Raw genomic sequence first — 16,368 nt, forward strand, 5'->3', positions numbered from 1 at the left:
ACAGAGTGTTGGACTGGATGGGCCACTGGCCTGATGCAACAGGGCTTCTCTTATGTTCTTATGTGACACAGAGTGGTGGACTGGAGAGGCCACTGGCCTGATCCAACATGGCTTCTCTTATGTTCTTTTGTGACACAGAGTGTTGGACTGGATGGGCCATTGGCCTGATCTAACATGGCTTCTCTTATGTTCTTAGGATGATTGTCAGAGTCTATTTGGAAGTTTATAAACTCATTTTGTGATATGAAATATGGCCACTTACTATACAGTCCACTGGAGTAATGACACTGGATCTACAAGGAACCACCTATCAAAGCCATCAGAGGTCTAGATGATGATAATTAGCCCCTACTTCTACAGAAGATGACACGCCACACCACTAGCCACCCAGGATCAAACCCTAGCTGCCAACGGGACATTTCAGAGGTAATTCAGATGTGGAGATCCATAAAACGGTCTCAGGATCCGCTTCTAGTATTCTCTGAATGTTCTGGAACCTTACAAGCAATCCGTGCAACGAGAAAGTGTGGAGCAGTGGTAAGTATGACAACTCCTGCCACACCAGCTCCTAGAACTGCTACAAGCTCTCCTCAGTAGGGATGGGCACAAATCAGATCAGAAACTGAAGTTCATGGTTTGCTTTCAAGCAATTCATGGAAGTTTGTGAACAGATACATTTCCAGACAGATTGTGCCCACTCAATCAAAATGTTTACACAAACTTCAAAACAATGGAGGAGTGGCATTGGAATTCTGCAGCCTTGGAAACATCAATAGGGGCCCTTCAAAGCTTAACAGACAGCTGCCAATAACAGAGTTCCCATTTTGCTCTTTAAGCTGCGCCTTGCCAGAGGCTGAGCACATTTCAGAGAGCTCTGAGAGAGAGCAGATAAGTGCAATAAGGGTGAGGTTTGGCTTTCTAAACAGCTGGGAGAGTTGCTGAGAATTTCTGAGTTTGTGTGACTGTGTGATTGCTGAAAATTCTGAGTTTGTGGTTGCTGGGGAACTGCTGTTTGTTTGGTTTGAGTGGGCTGAAGGTGATTGTTGCTGATTGATTAGGAGTGGCTGTGTTCCTGGGGCAGTCTGAGGCCCCACCCTCTTTGCATTATTAAGCTGCGCCTTGCCAGAAGCGAGAGCCTTTGGCGCGAGCCGAAGGGCGAGAGCTAAAGGGCTCTTGGTCTGTGGCTCTTGGCCTGGGGGCTGTGTAAGGACAAGGAACCCAGATCCCTATTTTCCTTATGTTCCCAATAAGGTAAGTAGACCCTCCAGAAGGAGAGCCACATAAACAAACAGGATTTAAAAGGGGACTGTATATTTTAAAAAAGCTATCATGAAGGTAGAATGCCAGCAGGAGGGTGGGCGCTTTCCAGTGTTTAGCACTGAGTGTCACATGTATGACTATCTGCCCACAGGACAGAAGTCTTGGGTGCGTGCTTGATGCAAGGAGCTCCTGGTACTCAGGAAACAAGTTCATACCCTTGAGGCCGAGGTGACTGACCTGGAGAAGCAGAGACAGGCACTCGGAGAAGACTCTCGGGGATGTATTAGATGAGCCCCACTCTGAACGTGGCAGCCCCATTGCTGCCAGGGCGCATGAGGGTTGAGAGGGAACAGGGCACCATGCTGAGGATAAGGGGAATGCACCCTCAGAAGGAACCTCTTCTTCAGTTGGTGAGCGGGTATCCTTTCGCACCAAGGAACCATCCCTGGGCAGGGAGAGGGGGGGAGAGGTCTTGGTAATTCGATCCTTAGGCAAGTAGACAGCTGTGTACTGTGCAAGTAGACAAAACTGTGTACTGACCATATGGTGACTTGCCTGCCTGATGTGAAGGTAGCGGACATTATGCGTGTTGTAGATAGGCTGATAGACAGTGCTGGGGAGGAGCCAGTGGTCATGATGCATGTTGGCACCAACGATGTGGGGAAATGCAGTCGTGAGGTCCTGGAGGAATAAATTAGGCTGCTAGGCAGGAGACTTAAGGCCAGGACCTCCAAGGTAGCCTTCTCAGAAGTGCTACCTGTTCCACATGCAGGGCTGGAGAGACAGGCACAAATTAGAAGTCTCAATGTGTGGATGAGACGATGGTGTAGGGAGGAAGGGTTTAAGTTTGTTAGGCACTGGGATGTTTTCTGGAACAAGTGGGAGCTGTACAAAGAGATGGTCTCCACTTGTCCCCAGATGGAACCAAGCTGCTAGCGCTTAAAATCAAAAAGGTGGCAGAGCAGTTTTTAAACTAAATCTTGGTGGAAAGCTGACAGGAGATGAAATGTCTCTGGTTCGGAAGGACTCATCTCAAAGAGATGAAGGGTTAGCTGTTACTTTTCTACCGGGTAATGGATCAGAGTTCTCCACTGAGATGGTGACAAACAGAATGGAGTGTCTGCCAAAGTCTCGAGGCAGCAGGAGGAAGGTTGTGAGCCTAACTTGCCTGGGAAATTATAGATGTTTGTATACAAATACTAGAAGTGTTCAAAGTAAAATTGGTGAGTTGGAATGTTTAGTGTTGGGGGAAAACATAGACATTGTGGGAATTTCAGAAACTTGGTGGAATGTGGAGAATCAGTGGGACACGGTGTTTCCTGGATATAAGTTATATCAGAAGAATAGGGAGGGAAGGGTTGGAGGTGGGGTGGCTCTGTATGTCAGAGAGGGTATACAGTCCAGTAAGACTTAGGTCAAAGAATTAGATTCCCTTCTAGAAATGCTTTGGGTCAAAATAGAGGACCAAAAGGAAATTTAACTATGGGAGTTTGTTATTGCCCACCAAATCAAAAAATAGAGGATATTTGTAATATGATGGAAGGATTAAAGATAGCGGCTAAACGTAAAAACTGTGTCATAATAGGTGATTTTAACTACCTGCAGATTGATTGGGTCAATATGTGTTCAGGTCGAGAGAAAGACATTGAGTTTCCAGATGCTCTCAATGACTGTGCTATGGAGCAGATGGTCACAGAACCTACCAGGGTGGGGCAATCCTGGATTTGGTCCTAAGTAATGCCCAAGACTTGGTGAGAGATGTAAAAGTGATCGCACCACTTGGGAGCAGTGACCATAACGTTATTGATTTCACCATTTGTATAAATAGGGAGTTGCCTAAAAGACCAGCACAACCACGTTTAACTTTAAAAGGGGTAAATTCTCTGAGATGAGGAAACATGTGATGAGGAAACTGAAAGGAAAGGTAAATACAGTCAAAACCCTTGGGGAAGCTTGGAGTCTATTTAAAACTACAATCCTAGAAGCTCAGATAAAATATATACCACAAGTTAGGAAAGGCACAAACAGGTATAAGAAAAGGCCTGCATAGTTAACAAACAAAGTAATGGAAGATGTAAAAGGTAAGAAGGACTCCTTTAAGCGGTGGAAAGCTAGTCCAAGTGAGATTAATAAAAGGGAACACAGGCTGTGGCAAATCAAATGCAAGATTGCGATCAGGCAGGCAAAAAGGGACTATGAGAAGCATATTGCAAAAAACAGAAAGACCAACAATAAAAATTTCTTCAAATATATTAGAAGCAGGAAACCAGCCAGGGAGGCAGTGGGGCCCTTGGATGACCAAGAGGTAAAAGGATTATTGAAGGAGGATAGGGAAATGGCTGAGAAGCTGAATGCATTTTTTGCCTCAGTCTTCACTGTGGAAGATGAGAAGTATTTCCCCGCTCTAGAACCACTAATTTTGGAAGGGGTGCTGAAAGACCTGAGTAAATTGAGGTGACAAGGGAGGAGATCCTACAACTGATTGACAAATTAAAAATTAATAAGTCACCAGGTCCAGATGGCATACATCCAAGAGTTCTGAAAGAACTCAAAGTTGAACTTGTGGATCTCCTGACAAAAATATGTAATCTTTCATTGAAATCTGCTTCCGTTCCTGAGGACTGGAAGGTAGCAAATGTCACCCCCATCTTTAAAAATGGTTCCAGAGGAAATCCGGGGAATTACAGGCCAGTCAGTCTGACTTCAATACCGGGAAAGTTGGTAGAAAGCATTATCAAGGACAGAATGAGTAGGCACATTGATGAACATAAGTTATTGAGGATACTCAGCATGGGTTCTGTAAGGAAAGATCTTGCCTCACTAACCTGTTACAGTTCTTTGAGGGGGTGAACAAACATGTGTACAAAGGGGACCCAATAGATGTTGTTTACCTTGACTTCCAGAAAGCTTTTGATAAAGTTCCTCATCAAAGGCTCCTTAGGAAGCTCGAGAGTCATGGAGTAAAAGGACAGGTCCTCTTGTGGATCAAAACCTGGCTAATTAATAGGAAGCAAAGAGTGAGTATAAATGGGCAGACTTCATAGTGGAGAACGGTAAGCAGTGGGGTGCCTCAGGGCTCAGTGCTGGGTTCCTTGCTCTTTAACTTGTTCATTAATGATCTGGAGTTGGGAGTAAGCAGTGAAGTGGCCAAGTTTGCAGATGATACTAAATTGTTCAGTGTGGTGAGAGGATTGTGAAGCACTCCAAAGGGATCTGTTGAGGCTGGGTGAGTGGGCGTCAACGTGGTAGATGAGGTTCAATGTGGCCAAGTGCAAAGTAATGCACATTGTGGCCAAGAATCCCAGCTACAAATACAAGTTGATGGGGTGTGAACTGGCAGAGACCGACCAAGAGAGACATCTTGGGGTCGTGGTAGATAACTCACTGAAAATGTCAAGACAGTGTGCGATTGCAATAAAAACGGCCAACGCCATGCTGGGAATTATTAGGAAGGGAATTGAAAACAAATCAGCCAGTATCATAATGCCCCTGTATAAATCGATGGTGCAGTCTCATTTGGAATACTGTGTACAATTCTGTTCACCGCACCTCAAAAAGGATATTATAGTATTGGAAAAAGTACAGAAAAGGGCAACTAGAATGATTAAAGGTTTGGAACACTTTCCCTATGAAGAAAGCTTAAAACGCTTGGGGCTCTTTAGCTTGGAGAAACATCAACTGCAGGGTGACATGATAGAGGTTTACAAGATTATGCATGGGATGAAGAAAGTAGAGAAAGAAGTACTTTTCTCCCTTTCGCACAATACAAGAACTCTTGAGCATTCAATAAAATTGCTGAGCAGTCAAGTTGAAACGGATAAAAGGAAGTACTTCTTCACCCAAAGGGTGATTAACATGTGGAATTCACTGCCACGGGAGGTGATGGCGGTTACAAGCATAGCAAGCTTCAAGAGAGGATTGGATAAAAATATGGAGCAGAGGTCCATCAGTGGCTATTAGCCACAGTGTGTGTGTGTGTGTGTGTTTGTGTGTTTATATATATATATGTGTGTGTGTGTGTGTGTGTGTATATATATATATATATATGTATATATATATGTATACACACACACACGTATATTGGCCACTGTGTGACACAGAGTGTTGGACTGGATGGGCCATTGGCCTGATCCATCATGGCTTCTCTTATGTTCTTATCTCTCTGCTCACACTGAGTGTCTTGGTTGAGGCCCCACATTTATACCCTCCCACCCCTCCTGGCACAGAGTGGTAAAGCTGCAGTACTGCAGTTGGAGTCCTCTGCTCACGGCCTGAGTTCGATACCATTGGAAGCTGGGTGAGGCAGCCGGCTCCAGGTTGACTCAGGCTTCCATCCTGCCAAGGTTGGTAAAATGAGTACCCAGCTTGCTGGGGGGAAAGTGTAGATGACTGGGGAAGGCAATGGCAAACCACCCTATAAAAAGTGTGCCGTGAAAACGTTGTGAAAGCAACATCACCCCAAAGTCAGAAACGACTGGTGCTTGCACAGGGGACTACCTTTACCTTTTTACCCCTCCTGGTAAACACTTTTGTGTGCCATGCGGGTGAAAGTGGGTGCAAAGGGTGCTCATTGTAGGGGAAAGAAGTCCTCCACCCCATGTGTACCACAGCCCCTCATCCCCAAGCACCAAATCCATCCTGCCAGCTCACTGGAGCCTGGCAGGGCATCACCAAGGGCCTTAGAACCTCCTGTTCCTGGGCCTCTCCCCAAAGGAAAAAGAGTTGTTAGCATTCCCCAGAGACATCAGCAGTTGCTAAGGAAGACTCTGACAGCAGTGATTCAGTTACAAAAAGATTCCGTCTCTGAACCTATGAACTCTTTAGTACCATAAATTTTATTGAAGGATGATCCTATGAACAAGGCTCATTCTAATTTAATGCAATCCTTCTGTGCCTTACCAGCTGTGGAATAAAGTGATATAATTGATAGTTTGGGAAATCTCAAGGGTAAGTTGACATTGATCAGGGAGAGCTATATAAAGGACTTACAAAGCATACCCGCTGCCTAACCATTTTCTCCCCTTAAACTGCAAATTCAATCCTCTAAAGTCCACAGGAGGGACTTTACTCTCTTACTCGTAAAGAAACCTTCTCAAGAGCCATCTTCCTTTAACATGTTGGAAAGGCTTTCTTCTGTCCCCCTGGAGCACAGAGTAATAGTTTGTTCAGCAACAGAAGAAGACGACATTGGCTTTATATTCCGCCCTCCACTCAAGAGTCTCAGAGTGGCTCACAATCTCCTTTCCCTTCCTCCCCCACAACAGACACCCTGTGAGGTGGGTGGGGCTGAGAGGGCTTTCACAGCAGCTGCCCTTTCAAGGACAGAGCCTCAGAGCGGCCTACAATCTCCTTTCCGTTCCTCCCCCACAACAGACACTCTGTGAGGTGGGTGGGGCTGAGAGGGCTTTCACAGCAGCTGCCCTTTCAAGGACAGAACCTCAGAGCGGCCTACAATCTCCTTTACCTTCCTCCCCCACAACAGACACCCTGGGAGGTGGGTGGGGCTGAGAGGACTCTCACAGCAGCTGCCCTTTCAAGGACAACCTCTGCCAGAGCTATGGCTGACCCAAGGCCATTCCAGCAGCTGCAAGTGAAGGAGTGGGGAATCAAACCCGGTTCTCCCAGATAAGAGTCCGCAGGGTGAGGGACAAAATTTTACAACTGGAAAATGCTCTCCACCAGGTTTTTTGTTGAGCAGGAGCACACAGGATTTTTTAAAATGGCAAACTAGAATGATGTTTTTATATGTACATTACATGTTTAAATTAAGCCTCTGAGTACCTTATGCCCTCCTTTTAATCCAGAGCAGACTCTCATTTATTGCAGGATACTTAATGGACATCAGTCTGCTATTCTGACATTTATTACTGTTTTTGTTTTTTTATCCCAGTGGAGACAGGCTGGCAGTCGCTAGGCCCGGCTTCTTGATTCATTTAATCTGCTAAGGGACATTTCTATGATTCTGCATGCTGATTCACTGCCGACTTTCTCTATATTTAGGACTGCTTGCCATTCCATCCTACTGTCTGATGAAGTGTGCTTAGAGCACACGAAACCTTACATTCTGAATAAAACTTTGTTGGTCTTAAAGACACTACTTGACACTACTTGGCTTAGTTCTACTGCTTCAGACAAACATGGCTGCCCACCTTGATCTATCTCACAGGAATGCAGTTCTGGCTGGCTTGGCATCGGGGGTGTGGCCTAATACAAATGAGTTCCTGCTGGGCTTTTTCTACAAAAAAAAAGCCCTGCTCTCCACTATTGTTGTCTGAAATTTAGGGACATTCCAGAAGGAAGAATTCTACAGATTCCATAGTTTTCCTGGCCACCTGCTTAGCTTCAGTTCTTAACTTAGAAGTAGTGGCCCCAGCCATTCTTAAGGCATACAGATTGGGTCCTATGTACCATCCACATTTCAAAAGGCCAAGAGATATTTTGGTGGAGTTCTTAGATGATAAAATGAAATGGAAGATATTACAAGATGCTAGAGTGAACGGCTTCTTACCTTACAAAGACATCTGAGTCCTACTCCTTCCCGATCTTGTGTCTGAAGCACTTAATAAGTGTCACCTCCTTGAACCCATCTCCTCAAGATTGCATGAAGCCAACATAAGATTTTGGTGGTCTGCCTCCAGCAACATACAAGCCATGCATCAAGGATCTACTTTCACTGCCTCAGATGTCAATTTGGAACGATCGCTCTGAGAGACCTCCAACTATCAATAATAATAATGGGTTCTTGTTGCCTAATCCAGTGGTCCCCAACCTTTTTGGAACCGGGGACCGGCCCCAGGGCCAGCCTGCTGACCATGGCCCCAGAACCGGCAGGGTGGGGGCACCCAATTCAACCTCCTCTCTCCTTTGCCCCCCTGTTCAACCTTGCTGCCTCCTTCTCTCCCCGCCCCCCCCCCCCGGTTTTCACCAGTTTAAGGCCAGGGAAGGGGCTGTGAAGCGACTCCCAGGCTGATCATCTCCCGCCAATCAGCTGATGGCAAGGGAAAACTGCTGCTGCAGCAGCGAGTGACGCTGCCCTTACCTCCTTCCCTTCCCCAGCCTTAAAATGGTGAAAATGGGGGGCGGGGGGGGGAGAGGAGGCACCGCAGGGAGAGTGAGGCTGCGGGGGGGGGGGCAGCTAGGCAAGGCTAACTGCTGGTGCCCCCCCCCCACTGATAACCAATTTTTAAAAACAGATGAATCGTGGGACAAATGAAAAGTGCAAAACTTGAAACTGCTCCCTGACCTAGATAACCCAGGCAAGCCTGATCTTGTCAGATCTTGGAAGCTGAGCAGGGCCAACTCTGGCAAGTATTTGGATGGGAGACCTGCTTGAAATAACAAAGTTTGGAGGGAAGACTTTATTCAGCATCTCAGTTGGGCACTTTAATCTAAGTCTGAGCTGACCATCTGCTTTTGGAGGAGGGAAGAGAGAATAAGAGAAGGTGCCCAGGCTTCTTCTCCAAGGCTCATACTTCTGCTTCATCGCCTGCTGCGGACATGTTTCATTTACCAAAAGATCCTTATAACTGCTATTATTCTTTAAAGGGTTAAACAGAACTTCTGCTAACAGAAATGAGCTGTTATCAGGAACAAAGCACGCTCTAGGCACTTGAGACATCATAAATGGAGCTTCTATTTATAGCTACATAAAGGCATAATAAACACTGTACCCCAATCTCTCTCAAACACATCCTATGCTGTGCAAAGAACAACCAGTGCAGGGGCTGAGGAATTCACCCCTTGGGAATTGATCTCTCCAAATTTCCAAAGAGGACCCCTTCCAAAGCCCAGCTTCAAAAAGCCTTTAAGGAAAGAGAAACCCACAAGGACCTCCTTGCAGTATCAATGGCCAGCATCTCGCTTATCTTCCAAAATTTCTACTTATTGGTGACAAGTAAAATAAGTTTTACTTATTGGTAATAGTCCCTTAGAGGGAAAGAGCATGCTTTCTCCATCCTTTGTTAAGATGCAGGGGAACTGAATTCTGCAGAGCGCGAATGAACCGTAATTCTATGGGATCCCCGGGTTCCACCTGGAGGCTGGCATCCCTGCTTCAAATGCAAACAGAATTGGTGAGCCCAACAGAAATAACACCAAACCGCAGACTCCAAGCCACACCAAATGTATGGCTTTAAAAAAAAACAACCTAAACCCACACATATAACAAGAAAACTGTTATTGATTAAGAAAATTGACCATAAGAACATAAGAGAAGCCATGTTAGATCAGGCCAATGGCCCATCCAGTCCAACATTCTGTGTCACACAGCAGCCAAATACACACACACACACACACACACACACTGTGGCTAATAGCCACTGATGGACCTGTGCTCCATATTTTTATCTAACCCCCTCTTGAAGGTGGCCATGCTTGTGGCCGCCACCACCTCCTGTGGCAGTGAATTCCACATGTTAATCACCCTTTGGGTGAAGAAGTACTTCCTTTTATCCGTTTTAACCTGTCTGCTCAGCAATTTCATCGAATGCCCACGAGTTCTTGTATTGTGAGAAAGGGAGAAAAGTACTTCTTTCTCTACTTTCTCCATCCCATGCATTATCTTGTAAACCTCTATCATGTCACCCCTCAGTCGACGTTTCTCCAAGCTAAAGAGCCCTAAGCGTTTCAACCTTTCTTCATAGGGAAAGTGTTCCAGCCCTTTAATCATTCTAGTTGCCCTTTTCTGAACTTTCTCCAATGCTATAATATCCTTTTTGAGGTGCGGCGACCAGAACTGCACACAGTACTCCAAATGAGACCGCACCATCAATTTATACAGGGGCATTATGATACTGGCTGATTTGTTTTTAATTCCCTTCCTAATAATTCCCAGCATGGCGTTGGCCTTTTTTATTGCAAACGCACACGGTCTTGACATTTTCCAGTCCTCTGCATCAGCTTATTGTTATTTGCTAAACTGCTATGAAATCCAGAATAGAAAATCTAATAGTAAAATGGGAATTATAATTTCAAGGATCAATAAAAGATTATTTTTTCATGTCCATGGAACTACATGTGAAGATGAAGTAGCCCAGCTGAACACCATTCTTCCTTGCCCTTTATCAGTGTTGGGTATTATACAATGTATAGTGATAATATACAAATAATAAAATGCAACATTTGCAGTATCCATGTGTAAAAGGTAGAGAGAGTTTTCCTACGTTCCGCACAGTTCCCTTGGCTGCACCTACTTCCAACCCCTGGAAAAATCACTCCCAGAATGAAAGAATTTTTTCACAGCAACAGCTTTGAGGATTGACAGGCTGAAATGAGGGGAAACACCGTGCCCAGAAGAAAATTGGGGGAGAGACAGAAAGCAAGGAAGGAGAGAAGGAAGGTGGGGGGAAGGCTGGGAGGAAAGCAATGTGCCCGGGAGAAAGCCCAGGGGGGGTGACTGAAAGCAGGAAGGAGAGAAGGAAGACAGGATGAGGGGAAAGCTGGGAGGGAAACAACATGCTGGGGAGAAAGCAGAGGGGGGCAGCAGGAAAGAAGAGGAGGGGGCAGGGAAGTAAGAGAGCCCAGGTGAGCAGGAAAAAGGTGGCAGAAAAGTGAGAGAACCCGAGCGAGCAGACGAAAGGCAGTGAGAAAGCGAGAGAGGCGTTGGTGAGCAGGGGAAAGGCAGCAGGGAAGCGAGAGAGCCGATGGCAAGCAGGAGAAAGGTGGCGGGGAAGTGAGAGAGCCGGTGGCGAGCTGGAGAAAGGCGGCGGGGAAGCGAGAGAGCTAGGGGTTAGCAGGTGAAAGGTGGTGGGGAAGCAAGAGAGCTGGTGGCAAGCAGGAGAAAGGCAGCGGGGAAGCGAGAGAGTCGGTGGTGAGCAGGAGAAAGGTGGCAGGGAAGCGAAAGAGCCGGGGGTGAGCAGGTGAAAGGCGGTGGGAAAGCAAGAGAGCTGGGGGTGAGCAGGAGAAAGGCTGTGGAGAAGCAAGAGAGTGGGGGGCAAGCAGGGGAAAGGCGGCAGGGAAGCAAGAGAGCAGAGGATGAGCAGGAAAAGGTGGCAGGGAAAGCCTCTGCAATTTGGCCCCCCCAGGGATGGCACCCTAGGCAAATGCCTAATTTGCCTAGTGGAGGGGCCGGCCTTGAGGATGGCCCTGGGAGATACAGTGTCTTTGAGGCACCCAGTAGTATGTGGGGTTCTCCAAGGAGCACTTCTCTCCCTGACATTATTTATCATCTCTATGCACCCCCCTTGCCCAGCTGCTGTGGAGTTTCAGGCTGGGGTTGATGAGTGTCTGATCAGACTCCATTCCTGTAAATTTAGCTGAGGGTTTGGAAGCTGCCGTGGTAGGGTGGTTAAAGCAGAGTCAGCTGAAACTGGATCCTGGTAAGATGGAGGTTCTGCGGCTGGTGGGAGGTGGGAGAGTTGCCAACTCCCAGCTCTTGACAGAGTGCCCTTAATACTGTCATCATCCATCAGGAGTCTGAGTATGACTCCAGGTGCCTCTTTATCAATGGAGGCTCAGGTTGTGAAGGTTGCCAGGCTGGTGTTTCTCCAACTGTGTCAGGTCAGACAATCGGCCCCCTACATGTCTTGCTCTGACATAGCTATGGTAATCCATGCAACAGATACCTCCAGGATAGACTATTGTAACTCACTCTGTGCAGGCCTGCCCTTGACGCTGACCCAGAAGCTCCAATTGATCCAGAATGTGGCTGTGCAGGTCCTTACAGGGACCCCTCAGATGGCATAAATTCAATCTGTGCTGCGCGAGCTGCACTAGCTTCCAGTTGAACACTGTATCCGTGTAGTGTCGACTTTACATCATATTTACTATTTATTTCATTATATTTTTAGGCCACCCTCCCTGCAAGCAGAGCTCAGGGTAGCTTACAACAGAAGAAGCATGCAAATAAACAGCTAAAGGTTTAAATTAAAATTAAACATTTAAATACACTACACATACGCTGATAATTGAGCCCATTACACAATGGCAAAAAGAGAGAGTCAAGCTTCACAGGCCTCTTGGGGGTGGATTTACAGAGAATGGAAGGTATGCCAGATTACATGCTGTACCATTGCTATACTCAACTGAATGCCTAGTAGAACATCTCTGCCTTACCTGCCTTGCAGTAGGGTTGCCAAGTCCAATTCAAGAAATATCTGGGGACTTTGGGGGTGGAGCCAGGAGACATTGGGGGTGGAGCCAGGAGAAAGGGTGTGACAAGCATAATTGAACTCCAGGGGAGTTCTGGCCATCACATTTAAAGGGACAGCACACCTTTTAAAATGTCTTCCTTCCATAGAAAATAATGAAGGATAGGGGCACCTTCTTTTGGGGCTCATAGAATTGGACCCCCTGGTCCAATCCTTTTGAAACTTAGGGGGTATTTTGGGGAGAGGCACTAGATGCTATACTGAAAATTTGGCACCTCTAGCTCAAAAAACAGCCCCCTCAGAGCCCCCGATACCCACAGATCAATTCCCATCATTCCCTATGGGAATCGTTCATGGAGGTGCATAATGGCTGTGGGGGAGGGGCTTCCCCTGCTGGCCAGCTGGCTGGGGGAGGGGGGAAGCCTGTTAAACCGGGGGATCCCCTGCTGGGACCTGGGGATTGGGAAGCCTACCTTGCAGAAAGGTAACAAATCCCACAAGGCACAGAGTTCCAGCAGTTAGGGGCTAGGGCTGAGAAAGCCCTGGCCCTTGTTGAGGAAAGCCAGATCTCTCTTGGGCTGGGAGCCACCAGGTGGTTCTTACTTCATTCTGAGAGAGGCAGTCTTGGTGGTATGTGGGTCCCTGACCACTAAGGTCCTTAAAGGTCAAAAACAGCACCTTGAAACTGATCCTGTGTTAATGGTTTCCGTGACTGCTGTTTCCTTCACCCTCGTTTTTGTCTTTCTCAACATCAGTTGTCCAACTACATTTGGTTTCTGATAGTCTAAACGGAAATACTGCACCTGTTCTGTATATTTTTGTGAGTACTGTTCTCTATGTTAATCTGGTTATATTCCAGCTCCATCTTTCAATAAAATTTATTATTTTTAAAAAGTCCTCCTGTAGTGAAAGGGTACACAGTGTTCCTCTAATAAAATAAGGTAATCACTCATAAGTAACAACTGATGTCCAGCTTTGCTCCTGTGTTCTCTTGTCAACATCTGTCCCTTACTCTGATTTCTCAGGCATCCCCAGGTTTGTTTGGGTTTTTTGTGGGGAGGGCTGTTCTTAGGATTTTTCAGAGACTGACACCTCTGCCGTATCACTCAAGAAAGTACTGCTTCAAGGCCTGGGTGAAGTTCAGACAGGGTTCACCTACCTAAGCTTTTGTGTGGGCATTCCTAGACCCAGAATTAAACTCTGTTGATCTTATAGGAGCCACTGGATTCAAACTTTGTTCTTTTGCTTCAGATCAACTTGGCTACCCACCTGAATGTACCTAAGTATTATCATCTTTAGGTCTCCTTTAATCATTTATTAATGTTCGGTGTTCAGAACGTAATCTTTTATTTGTGTTGGGTTAACAGAAAGAAACCTGAAATTATTTCTCCAAAACCCTTTTTGTGTTCTTTAGTATTTACATCACTTTTTATACTACTTTTTTCTCCAGTGGGGACTCAGAACAAAATACCTTTCCAGCCCTCCTGGAGCATTTTCAATCCTCATGAAGACAGAATTCGACAAGCCCTCTTTTTCTTTGCCTTGATATACCAACTCATATTTTCCCACGTATCTGAGAAGTTATATATACAGGCAGGGCTTTTTTTGTAGAAAAAGTGCAGCAGGAACTCATTTGCATATTAGGCCACACCCTTTGACATCACTATTGTTTCACACAGGGCTTTTTTGTAGGAAAAGTGCAGCAGGAACTCATTTGCATATTAGGCCACACCCTTTGACATAACTATTGTTTCACGCAGGGCTTTTTGTCAAAAAAGTGCAGCAGGAACTCATTTGCATATTAGGCCACACCCTTTGACATCTCTATTGTTTCACGCAGGGCTTTTTGTAGAAAAAGCACAGCAGGAACTCATTTGCATATTAGGCCACACACCCTGACACTGAGACAGCTGGAACTGCATTCCTGCTCAAAAAAAGGTCCTGTATATAGGGGCCAGCAAGTTTACTTTTAGATATTAATTCATAAATTATTAAAATAGTATTGGCAGATGAGTTGCATCTGGCTACCAATGGTGCTACAGACATATTCCCTCTCCACCTGATCCAAATAAGCCCCTATGCTTGCAGTGGCTTTTTACCACTAAATACATTGGGCCATCCTCCCTTGGATCTTCCATATCTGCATAGCATGTATCATATCCCAGCAAGCTGTAACGGTTAAGAGCGGCAGATTCTAATCTGGAGAACTGTGTTTGATTCCCCACTATTCCACACAAAGCCTACTAGGTGACCATGCCACAGTTCTCTCTGAACTCTCTCAGCCCCAGCTACCTCATACGGCGCCTGTTGTGGGGAGAGGAAGGGAAGCTGACTGTAAGCCACTTTGAGACTCCTTAGGATAGAGAAAAGCAAGGTATAAAAACCAACTTTTCTTCTTCAATATTGTGGTCTGAGAAGTAGGAGAATGCAATGATTGAAATGCTACCCCAAGGGCAGATTTTGAATCCCATAGGGCAAATAAGTAACAAATGCATATTTAAGCAAAAACAATAGCTCATACATTCTCCAGCTGTTAGCCAAAATGCCCTCAAAACGAGGTTGGGGAATTAGTTAGGTGGGCACCTGGCTCACTAGGAATCTTTTTACCAATATATACCAGGCTCAACCATCCAGAGGGTAATGCTCAATAAAAGGACTCTAATTTAATAAAACCAATTGTGATTTATTTAGAATAATAGTTCTTCCACACAAGATAAAAATACAATACAATCACACATCCACACAGGCCTAAGAAACACAGATAGATTGATAGGGGAACATATAAGGGTAGACAGACAGGGTAATATTTACCTCTCGCAGACTTCAAGGAAGGCTCCGGTGGCGACAGTTGAGGGAATGGGGGAGGACCCGAAACTGATCAGGAATCGGGGATGGATCTATGCAGCGGAATATGGGTTGCTGATAGAAGCACACATGAGTGGAGTTGGGTCAGAGGTTAAATAGGCTCCCTTAGGCCCCTTAGGGGATGGGAGGTGACGGGGAGGAGAGATGGGAGGCTCTGTGATGACCATGAAGGCTGGACATTAGCAGAGCCAATGGTGAGTCCTTTGGTGACATCCAATTGGGTGTCAGCTTTAACCAATGAACTTCACCTTAGTCCTGTGAACCTGGAAATTTCCAAGTTGCAATATGGCCTAAGGCGGCTCCAAGGTGTTAGACTGGGGTGAGAATGGGAATGGCTGAATACTTAAGGTTAAGTGGGCTTATCTGGGAAGGTGACAATAGGGAATCAAATATTGACCTAGGTATCACCCGGGTAAGACAAAAGACTTGGTTGATGAAGGAGAAGTTCTTCCTCTTTTCTCATCATCTTCTGGGCAGGAGTTATTGTTTAGGGTATTGCCCGGCAATCAGGAACATTAGTTGAGCTGTTAATCCATTCATGGGGCAGATGGGTTGCTTGCGAGCCAAGGGTGACACAGGGTGTGTACGTGAGCCTTCCACTATGAAGGAATGAAGTCCAGTCTGGCAGGAAGATGGCTACGAGTGGTGTTAGCCCTTGGTTCATGGAAAACAGGCTAGAAACTGCTTGCCTGTACAGTTCATGGTGGTGTGGCTTCTGCCACTGCAGTGGCCAAGACTGGGCACACAAGGAGTAGCTGGCAGCTCATTTGTAGAATGCTGCTGCAAAGCTGAGGCTTATAGTATCCACATAAGCCTTAGAAACTGTAAGCAAAGTCCACTTCTTGGAGCAGATGTGTGAGAGTCAAAACTCCAGGCACCCTGGCAACCATACTGGTGATCACGATGTCCATATGTATGAGAAGTAGGGGGCTTTTTCCTCACACAGCTGGGACACTGGAAAACAGGGGAAGGGTTAGCTGGGTTTATGCCAGATATAGACTATCATCCCACTGAGAGTAATGGAGCAGTGAACTAAGTGGGCGGCCGTGTTAGTCTGAAGCAGTTGAACAAAGCAGGAGTCAAGTTGCGCCTTTAAGACCAACCAAGTTTTATTCAGAACGTAAGCTTTTGTGTTCTCTCTAAGCACACTTCATCA

This window comes from Heteronotia binoei, chromosome 13 (genome assembly GCF_032191835.1).
Source record: "Heteronotia binoei isolate CCM8104 ecotype False Entrance Well chromosome 13, APGP_CSIRO_Hbin_v1, whole genome shotgun sequence".
In the NCBI taxonomy this organism is placed as follows: domain Eukaryota; kingdom Metazoa; phylum Chordata; class Lepidosauria; order Squamata; family Gekkonidae; genus Heteronotia; species Heteronotia binoei.